The 12,014-nt window shown below is 38.7% G+C and overlaps 1 protein-coding gene across 6 annotated transcripts in view; it reads left to right on the forward strand.

Moving 5' to 3' along the window:
- The window catches only part of LOC115216424 (ras-associated and pleckstrin homology domains-containing protein 1), a 529,703-nt gene that overhangs the window by 259,511 nt on the left and 258,178 nt on the right, over positions 1–12,014 (forward strand). The window lies entirely within an intron of this gene.

Raw genomic sequence — 12,014 nt, forward strand, 5'->3', positions numbered from 1 at the left:
GTGCAAAAAAAAAGAACATCTCTCAGGACCACCAAACATTTAGGAATGTATCAATATTGATATATATATATATATATATATATGGTCCCTCACCAAGTGTAGGGGTTAGAAAGCAATAGGTCAAGGACTGTTTGTTCAGCTTCATTGATTAATGGAACTGCAAGTTAGTTGTGGTTGTCATTATAAAGGAGACAAACAAGGCGGTGAGATGGCAGAATCGTTAGCGCCAAGCGAAATGCTTAACAGTATTTCATCTGTTGCTACGTTCTGAGTTCAAATTCCACCCAGGTCAACTTTACCTTTCATCCTTTCGAGGTCGATGAAATAAGTACCAGTTACATGCTGGGTTGATGTAATTGACTAACCATCCCCTCTCCTCAAATTTCAGGCCTTGTGCTTATAGTGGAAAGGATTATAAAAGAGAAGAACAATGATAGAAAGGACCAAGATGTCTTGTCTTCAGTTTTCATCAGGCCACTTTATAACATTTCTAAACAGCTGTTAATGGCTGGGATTTTCTAAGAAATAGTTTAAGGTATTCAAGGGTCACTAGAATGCTGGAGGCTGACTACAAAAGACTAACAGTCCACTTTCTCAGTATGCCCTGATCTCTTCACAAGGAAATTCCAATACTGGGCAAGAAATACCTATATTTAATTTTAAAATAATAATAAAAAAAAACAGGCTTGAAGGAAGCTGGTGGTGGCCAACCAAGAACATCATTTATTTAGTGACTTAATCTGCTAGTAATAGCAACCAAATCTCCTGTAAATCACGGGAGAGGGGTGACCATGACTTGAAAGTTGCAACCTGCTAGCTGTTGGACAGTTCAACGGTGGTTAGCAGGCCTAAAGTTCAAGGTTCTCTTCTTATAAAAGAGTGATCATCATCATCATCATCTAATGTCTGCTTTCAATGCTGTCATAGGTTGAGTGGTTTGACAGGAAGTGGTCATTTGGAAATTGCCTAGTTTCCAGTTGTCCATTCTGGCATGGTTTCTATAGCTGGATGCACTTCCTAACACCAACCACTTTACAGAGTGTACTGGGTGCTTTTTACATGACACTGGCACAGGTACACAGGCGTGGGTGCTCTTATGTGGCACCAACACAAGTGCTTTTACATAGCACTAGCAACCACAAACCCTCAAGCGAAGAACTTCTCAGCTGAAAGAGAGACATAGAGGGACTTGTAGCTTAATTTAATTCATCCTTAGTCGAAAGACACCTGTTGTTAATGTCCTGTTAATTGCATTTGTATTTGTGTACCATTTCTCAATTTTTTTTTTCCGCCCTTGTTTTCGTATACATTCGCTGCTTTCTTCCAAGGAATCCAATGCTCTTAGCTTAGTTTTTCCTTGGGGCTGGCCAGATTGGAGCAACCTTAAGTATTACCAGCCAAAATTACAAAGATAATCTGGAACTCGACTGAGGAAAGAAAACTCCGAATGACCCGGCCCTGTTTTTTCTTGCCCCTTTTTTGTATCATCTAACTGTCTGGATGTTTTGCATTCTTGTCCTATTTTTTGTATTTCTTTATATATATATATATATATATATATATATATAGAGAGAGAGAGAGAGAGAGAGAGATGTAGATATTGGTAATGTTATTATTATCCACAGTAATATAAATATTTGATAATAACAACAATAATATAAGTGGTTGCATGCCATAAATAGCAAGTGATAGCCATAGAATTAAAATTTATATCAATTATAAGGGCATACAAAGGCACCTACCTGCTAGAAAGAGGAGTTATATATATATTACGAAGATGTATTTGCATAGTAAATGATTTGATCGGAGATCAAAAACAATTGCAGAGTGGAAGATACTTGTAAGCCATTCAAGAACACACAAAAAATCATAAGTTTCACTTCAACATTTAATTTTCATTTGTGGAAAAATATTTTCGTCGCTTTGAAACTGTAACCCTTTCACTAAGCAACAAAAATATTTTGACACATATATATATATATGTCTGTGTATCTGTGTTTGATCCCCCACCATCGCTTGGTGTTTATGTCCCTGTAACTTAGTGCTTTGGCCAAAGAGACTGATAGAATAAGTACTACTAAGTCCTGGGATCGATTTTTTTTTAACTAAAGGCTGTGCCCCAGCATGGCCGCAGTCAAATAACTAAAACAAATAAAAGAATATATAAATACATATATGTAAGAGTATATGTGTGTATATATATATATATATATATATATATATATGTATGTATATGTATGTATATATATGGGTATCTGTATACATGTATATAACAATATATGTATGTATATATATGGGTATCTGTATACATGTATATAACAATATATGTATGTCTATATGTGCATAAGGGTATATGGATGTATATCTGTATTAGAGTACATGCAGATATATATGCATATAAGGGTATGTGTATGCTTATGTATATAAGAGTATATGTATATATGCATGCATAAAATAAATATGACTGTATATCAAAATACAACACTATCTATTTCAACACACTACTTCAGATCCGCTCTGCACAGCCAGAGCTGTAGACATAGCTGATGAGCCAGAGGGGCAGACTGGAGTGATAGGGGACGTGTCGTGAGGTGGAGGGTGGGGGGGGGTTGTACGGGAGGGGACGGCAGGGTTGGGGCTGGGGTTGGGGTCACTGGAAGATTCATAAGGAAGTTTCTTTCATGTTTGTTGTTTGTCTGTGAGAAGTTAATTCAGTGATAAAGCAGTCAGGGTTTGGTTCAGATGTTTAGCTGACCCTGCCTTCTTTCCTGTATCACCTCAGCTCACTAGACTGTGTCTTAATAGCATGTTTGTATATAGAGATATATAAGATAAAGAATGTATGTATGTATGTATGTATGTATGTATCTGTGTGTGTATGCATGTTTGTATGTATGTAACATGTCATATAGTGTGTGTGTGTATTATGTATATATATATATATATATATATATATATATGTGTATAGATAAATATAATGTATCTTACAGCATGTGTGTATGTATGATAGATAGATAATGTACCTTATAGCGTGTATGTGTGTGTGTATATATATATATATATATATATATATTATATATATATATATATATATATATATATAGACACATGTGCATATATATAGACATATACATAAGATACAGAATATATATATGTCTTGTAGTGTGTGTGTGTGTGTGCAAAACAGATACATACACACAGATATCTCTATAAGCTCCAGAATTGATATCACTGCCACCATCAACACCACCACCAGTACTACTACTGCTACTACTATTCACTCTAAATTATCTTTCCCGACAATCAGTTCCCAGTAAAACACAATTTCACAGTTTTTTCATATATATATTTCCCCCCTATTATTTAAAAAAATATTTCTGCTGGGAATTCTCATAGGCTTCAGTTGTTTTGATTTTTTTTTTTTGTTCCAGTGCGTCTGTTTGTGAGTGGGTACACCCCTCTCCCCACACACTCACACAAATTCACATACACACACACATATATACTGTGGTATTTGGAAAGTAAATACATATTTTCAAAAGGAAGAGAATAGCAAATGTCATTTAAGTTTAATTAAACATTATATATAAAATAGTCTTATCACCAATATCAATGACTGCAACCAAACAGGGAAACAAATTTTCAATTCTTTGTTTGAAAAAGTCTGCGTTATCTTCCTGAAAAGAGTTTCAAACAGCGTATTCAATATTTCCCTTTTTTCTGAGTGCTCTGTCACCTGTGGAATAATCTAGTGATTTAAAACGTGTGATAACCCATAAGTGCTAAATTTGGTGAGTATAAATGATATGGAACTGTTTCACATCCTAATAATTTTCTAACTTCTCTGGATTTGTTTCGCAGACCAAGCTCATTTTGTCCACAGGAAAATAATACTCGTTTTTGGATACCACTGTTGCATGCAGTCTACCTAGCGATTTACACTTCAGCATATAGTCTACCTGGTCATTTGGCCATTTACACTTTAGCATACAGTCTAATCGTAACCCTAACCCTTATCCTAAACACAAACCCTTACTCTAAATCGTAACCCTAAACACTAACCTCTAACCCTAAACCCTAGCCTAACCCCTCACCCTAATCCTAACCTAGATCAGGTCATTTCACAGTATAGATTACGGATATAGCAGTAGACTACACGCTAAATTAATACCTACTTTTGTTTACCAAAGCAAGCCACTTTTCAGTATAATGTTTCATTTACATGATTAAGTTGTTGGCAATAAATCTGTCTGGTAATGGTTTTTCCTTGTTTCAGTATCCCAGAATGGACAACACCGTTTATGTTTTACCTGATACATAGCAAACATTTCCGTGGAGGAAGTCCTGGTTTTGGTGTTGGCACCAGTTTCTCATTTACTGATTTTTTTTAATTCACTGTCTTTTTCATTTTCTGTTGACACACTTGTACATATATTTGTGTCAGGTATAGTAATGAGGTGCAGAAATGAGATTGTGCTATTCCTAGTGAAGAGACTGCTCCATTAAACTTGGATCTCAAACAAAAACTCATGACGAAGCCAAACCTCCTTATTGCACTTTTTCCCAATTTGTGGGAGGCATTCATGGGTGGTTAAGTGTGACAGGCAAGAAGTCGTCACTTTCCTCAGAGCTAGAGAAAAATTCAGTTCATCTAAACTTCAGTAGCCATCATGCCTACTTTCCATAGCTCCAGACTGGCAACTGAGAGTGGATCTCATGAGGTTCTCAAATTCCACCAAACAGGTGATCATGTTGAATCTGACTATGCCCTGAGAGAAAAATATGGAGGAGGCTCATGAAAGGGTGCTTGCCAAATATGTATCAGGAACTGGTAAAGCAGTGCAGAAATCAGGGCTGGCAGTCTTGTTGTTAAACAACAGCAGTAGACTGTCAAGGTTTTGTGGGTGCATTCATTCTTGAAAGCTCTGACTAGGCTTGGAATTACAGCAAAAAGGAAGGCTATATATTCCATCACAGAAACTGCAGAAAAGGATATTGGTGGCTTTAGATAAAGAGGGCAGACCACAAATATTCTGAAGTGTTGGGTTGAGTGCATACACACACACACACACACACACACACACACATTCTTTTATTCTTTTACTTGTTTTAGTCATTTGACTGCAGCCATGCTGGAGCACTTGCTTTAGTCAAACAAATGGACCCCAGGACTTATTCTTTGTAAGCCTAGTACTTATTCTATCAGTCTCTTTTGCCGAACCGCTAAGTTACAGGGATATAAACACTCCAACATCGGTTGTCAAGTGATGGTAGTTGGGGAACAAATATTCACACGCACACACATCTATACAATGAACTTCTTTCAGTTTCTGTCTACCAAATCCACTCACAAAGCTTGATCAGCCCAACGCTATAGTAGAAGACACTTGCCCAAGGTTCCACACAGTGGCACTGAACCCAGGACCATGTGGTTGGGAAGCAAGCTTCTTACCACACAGCTGCTCCTGTGCTTATACATATACACTCCTGCCATAACACACACACTATATTTTTGGTGGGTCTTACATCTACATACATACACACACCAGATATTTAGATACATACGTGTACACAATTTTCACTTATTCACCACTACCCCCCCTCTGTTCTGTTTCACACTTATGCATGTGTGTGTGTGTTATATATATGTATCTTTACACATCCTCTCTTTCTATTTCACCCCCCACCCCTATGCTGCACCCTTTTGTTTATAATTTAGTTTCTGTTGACTTCCTTAAAGAAATATCTCTTGGGGCCTGTGACTATAGAATTGTTGTCAATGGTGGTGTTGGTGGTGTTATTAGTGTCAATGGTACTGGTTGTAGAAGTAGTAGTAGTATTGTCCCTCCTCCTCTTCTTTTTTTTATCTTTTTTTTTTACTTTTTCCCCTTGCACTTCCTCCAGGGAGAAAATGGTTCTGTTACAGGGGGCTGCATAGAACGGGGTGGGATCAGGGTGGTGCGTTGTATGGGATGTTGTTGAAGATTATGAGAGGTTAGGGGAGAATTAGTAGAAATGATGATGATGATGATGATGATGTGATGTAGAAATGGAGGGAAGAGGAGGAGGAGGACAAAGAAGAAAGAGCTGCTAGATTGACGGAGGGGGTTGATTCGAAGCTTAAGCTAGAGTCATCCCCTACCCTATATAATGTGTGTGTGTGTGTTACATTTATGTATGTGTTTGTATGTACAATTATGTGTGTGTAATGATATATATATTGTGTATTTGTATATATCCAGCCAAGTCTCATCACTCCATATACATATACTGTGTGTGTATATAGACTAGTGTGTATATGTATATATTTAGAATAGGTCCTGCTCTGTATATAGCATGGATATGTACCCTAATTCTCTTCTTCCCACTTTCACCCTTGTCGTACCACATCCACCAATCCACCCACTCCTTTTAACTTATTTACTTTAAACCTCATTGCACCACCACCATCACCACCACCACCACCATCACCACCACCACCACCATCACCACCACCACCACCACCACCACCACCACCACCACCACCACCACCATCACCACCACCACCACCACCATCACCCTCAACGTGATACCTTAACACCTCTCCCTCTCTCTCCATCATCATTGTTGTCATCACTGCAGCTGTTAGTCTGGAAGAGAGTAAAGGTTGTTAGTTGCGGTGATGAGACTGCCAGAGGTGGAGAGTGTGTGTGTGCATGCATGCACATATATATGTATATGTGTATATATATATATATATATATATATATATATATAGTCACATATTTCCAAATATATACGTATGTAGATTTATTTACAAATGTTTACAAACTCACATACACACACACACACACACACACACATGGTTTCATATGTCCAAGGCTTAAGAAGTTCAAGAACCAACAATTGACAAAGAATGTCATGGTGACTGTTTTGTGGGATGACAAGGACATTGTTCTCCTTCATTTTCTGGATCATGGCGGTACCATGAATTGTGAGCTTGTCATTAAGACACTTGAAAAGCTAAAAGAAGCTGTTAGGATGAAGAAAGAGATCAAGCAAGAATTTGAAAATGATTGACGTTTGCCATAACAGTGTGTGACTACTACACACATCTTTGGCAATGAATCAGGCAATTAGCAAATTAGTCTGGTCAGTAGTTTCGCTTGTCTACCATACAGCTTGGATCTGATGCCCTCCAACTTCCTCCTGCTTGATCCAATGAAGGATAGTCTTCAGGAACAATGATTCGATGACACGGATGTGATGAAAGTAACTGTGATGAAGTAGGTACAACATTGCACACCTGAATATTTCCAAAGAGGGTTTGAGAGTTGGGTTTAATGAAGGTGTATATGCATTTCCTGTGTTGGAGACTATATTGAGTAGGGGCTTTGTGTAGGGGAAGAATTATTCTACTAAAATGTGCAATTTGAACAAACTATGTCAGTTAATGAAAAGGTTATGCTCACTTTTGCATTACTTTTGGTCTCACTCGTGTGTGTGTGTGTGTGTGTATCAGTGGTTCTCAACAGGGACAGACTGAGAGTATTAAGGGCCCTCGGGCATTACCGTTTACCAGGCCCCTTTGAATGTCTGCTGTAGTTGAGTTAACGTATAGCACAGGCCCCTCAGAGCTCCAGGCCCTCGGGCAGTGCTTGATTGATCGACAGTTCAGTCCACCCTGGTTCTCAACTATTTTTTACCTATGGACCCCTTTGATTCCTATTTTACTTGGACGGACCCTCATAATCTTTCAATGTTTAAAAAAATCCTACTATATACCAGGTCATTAAGAATGAAATGTCCGATTTTGAACTGAAAGTTTATTTTACTTTTTCTCAACAAAAAGCAGTGCAGTTAATTAAAGTATGCACCTAAATTATCAACACAATTTTGCCATTTTATTTGGTAGCTTGTTTGTGCTGGCAATGAAGAATTCTGGAGAGCAAGAAGTAATAAAATCTTGAAAGGCTGTTTTTGCATCTTCTTCAGATTTGAAGTTTTTTCCTTGCAAAATATTGTCTGATGCCTGGAAAACATGATAGTCAGTTGGTGCAAGGTCTGGTGAACATGGTGGATGACAGAGTACTTCCAAGTTCAGTTCCTGTAACTTGAGTAGCGTTCTTTGTGCAACATGTGGCTGAGCATTGTCTTGCAAGAGAATTGGCCTGTCTCTATTGACCAATCTTGGTCGTTTAATTGCAAGTTCACTCATCATTTCATTCAATTCGTTGGTGTATACATCTGCTGTAACTGACTTACCAGGTCTCATGAAACTGTAGTGGATGACACCGGAGCTGGACCACCAAACAGACACCATTAACCACCGTGCAGAATGCTTGCTATTGTTGAAAAGAATCCATTTTTCATCACATGTAACAATATAACTCAAAAATGGTTCGCTTTTATGCCGTGACAGCAAAACACAGCAAGTTTCAAGACATGTCATTTGATGCTTGTTCAGTTTGTGTGGTACCCACTTGTCCAGCTTCTTTACCTTGCCGATTTGTTTCAGATGTTCCAATACAGTTAGAATCGAAACATCAGACCTTGCTGCTAACTCACGTGTAATTTGAGATGTATCCACTTCCACTACAGTTTCCAGCTCATCATTATCCACCTTGGTCTCAGGTCTACCACAGGGGTGATATTCAAGAGTAAAGTCACCAGACCAGAACTTCTCAAACCATTGACATACAGTGCACTCATTCGCCACATCTTCACCAAACACCTCATTAATGTTTTGAGCTGTCTGGGATGCATTAGTTCCACAACAGAACTCATATTCATAAACAGCATGAATTTTTTATCTATCCATAGATTCACAAAAATTGATTTTCAAGAGAAAACTCACGATACAATCAGACTCCATGAATTGCATGTTGAAAAGTGATGATGTAACTCTTCAATGTTGTAAAACAAAGAATTGTCAGGATAAAACAGGAGTTAACAACTGCAAAACTTGGTGCATAAGAAAATCGGTCATTTCATTCTTAATGACCTGATATTTACCTTTAGAAGTTAGAATATGTCACACTTATTTTAACTAACCTAAAGTTCACACACACAGTAGTACTCAGTTTCCCCGAAGTGGGCATGTCTTCTCAAGAGCTGCTTATCACACAAGTCATCCCAGTCCTTTGTCATATCATCTTTGAGGTTGAGAGTCTTGTGATCAGCCTCCATTACATCGTCCCATGGCTTTCTTGGTCTCCCTCTCCTGCCAGCTCCATCCACATTAAGTAATCAGTATGCTTATTGATAAATATGTATGTGTGTATGTTTGGATGCATATATGTATGTATGCTTGTATGAATGTATGTGTGTGTGTTTGTATGTATCCATGTTTGTATATATGGCTGTATGTATGTATGTATGTATGTATAGTTACTTATGTCTATGTGAGCATGTGTATGTATAACTATGTCTATGTATGTTGTTAGATAAATATATCTTATGATATACAATTTAACGGACAATGGACACCCTTGACCAAGTTAATGACAGTTTAAGCTTTATGGGGAACATCAAAGGAAAACGAAGGGAAGAAAAAACAGTAAAACTGTCAGAGAATGACCACGTCTGTTGCGTAGACTTTCTGATAGCAATCTTTCTTCCCATTTGTCTCACCCTATTCTGTTCTTTGTTAATTCCTCCTCCGCATCTGACATCCGTATTAAGTCCTTTCACAGCACATTTGATATAGTCGCGAGCCATCTCAACGATGTCATCGCTTCTGTCTGCGACAGTTACAGAACCTGTAATAATAGTCTGACATTTTCACATTAAATATCATGTAATTCGCATTTTGTAACCAGTAATCACGTTATATTAATGAAACGTATGCAATGCAAGATGGTGTAACTAAATAATTTGTAAACAATCATGTTTTATTTTGTTTTCTGTGTATTGTGTATGTATATGATACGTACAGATGTATAGGCACACACACACACACACGGGACGACAGCGCTGAGCATTGATGTGTATAAATACCAACTTGTTACCGGTTCAAATGTGCATGAGGTGTTATTCGAAAGCCAATTAATTCACTGGATTGTCTTCGACAAAATTTCTCGCTGTAAACATATAAGTGTAAACACACCGGGTCAGTTCGCAGCGCTCCCTAACCATACTGTTGAGTGTGTGTGTGTGTGTCCTTTCTACTCTAAGCACAAGGGGCTAGTCGATTACATCGACCCCAGTGTTCAACTGGTTCATATTTTATCAACCCCGAAAGAATGAAAGGCGAAGTCAACCTCGGCGGAATTTGAACCAGAACGTAAAGCTAGCTGGAAGAGATGCCGCTAAGCATTTTGTTCGGCGTGCTGACAATTCTGCCTGCTCTCTGCCTTATATATACTCTTTTACTTGTTTCAGTCATTTTGACTGCGGCCATGCCGGAGCACCGCTTTTAGTCGAGCAAATCGACCCCAGGACTTATTCTTTGTATGTCCAGTACTTATTCTATCGGTCTGTTTTGCCGGACCGCTAAGTTACGGGAACGTAAACACACCACCATCGGTTGTCAAGCGATGTTGGGGGACAAACACAGACACACAAACACACATACATACATATACACGATGGGCTTCTTTCAGTTTCCGTCTACCAAATCCACTCACAAAGCTTTGGTCGGCCCGGAGCTATAGTAGAAGACACTTGCCCAAGGTGCCACGCAGTGGGAATGAACCCGGAACCATGTAGTTGGTAAGCAAACTACTTACCACACAGCCACTCCTGCGCCTATATAAATACCAGTTACGCACTGGGGTCGATGTAATCGACTTAATCCGTTTGTCCTTGTTTGTCCCCTCTGTGTTTAGCCCCTGTGGGTAGTAAAGAAATATATATATATATATATATGCATGTATGTATATGAACACACACATGTGTGCCAATATTTTGTGGGGCGTTAACACTGCAAATCTCTGACTTGGCTTGGAGTTACTAGTGACACAATGAGGTTGGGATGTGGGCAGAGGTGACATGCATTCCACTTCCTAAGCTGCCGAAAAAAACTATTAAATGGCTTTGAATAAAAAAGGAGCAAACCGGTGTTTTGCCGCTACTAGGATGCAATCTGGGACCCGATCGATCCTGGACGAAGGAGGTTTAATGTTGAAAGACCCAAAAACCCCTGGGATCCCAGAAACATTTCTGATGCAACCGAGAGTATCCATGAGATCTGTCTTGGAGCGAAAGATAGATAGATAATTAGATAGATAGATAGATAGATAGATAGATAGATAGATAGATAGATAGATAGATAGATAGATAGATAGATAGATAGATAGATAGATAGATAGATAGATAGATATTTGTGTGTGTGTGTGTGTGTGTGACCTCAATTAACTCATGCGAGCCTTGATCCAGTTGACTTATGTACTCTTTCTTTCATTCAAGAGGGTAGAGTGTCACTTGACTGCTATTTCTAGCAGCTGATGTGACCACGTAGAGGTTACAGCTTCCGCCCTTGTCATCACAAGGGATGAGTAAGCTTTTTATTTCATTGTCGTGATATTTCTGTCAGCATCCATCTCTTCCTAGTTCTGCCATCATCTAGCTCCACCACCACCACCACTGTCGTAACACTACCCCCTAATCGGTCGCTCGGGTGTCTAGAAATAGCAGCCAAATCTCTCAAACCATTCAACATCGTTTGAATATTGGTCAATGTAGTTCTGGATATGCTCGGCATATTAACCAGTGCTGGAATCCCCCTATGATCAGAACTGAATAATTCCCAGAAGAAAAAAAAATAAATGAATAAAACACCGCCACTGCCATCACCACGATAATTAACTGCTGTTGTCATCATTCCCTTTCCTTGCCCGCCTTCCTCCCTTATTCAGCAGTTTAAATTCTCTGTTGCTTTTTGAAAGGCAACGTGTCTTCGTGTTGAATGCGGTGCCGTGCCTCGCTCTCTCTTTCTCTCTCGCTTTTCTGGAATGATATAGGGCTTCTGGGTTGGCAATTTGTCTTATACTATGTCTGTATACGAGAGAGACGAACACACACTGTAAAGTTCA

Source organism: Octopus sinensis, linkage group LG10 (genome assembly GCF_006345805.1).
Source record: "Octopus sinensis linkage group LG10, ASM634580v1, whole genome shotgun sequence".
NCBI lineage: Eukaryota > Metazoa > Mollusca > Cephalopoda > Octopoda > Octopodidae > Octopus > Octopus sinensis.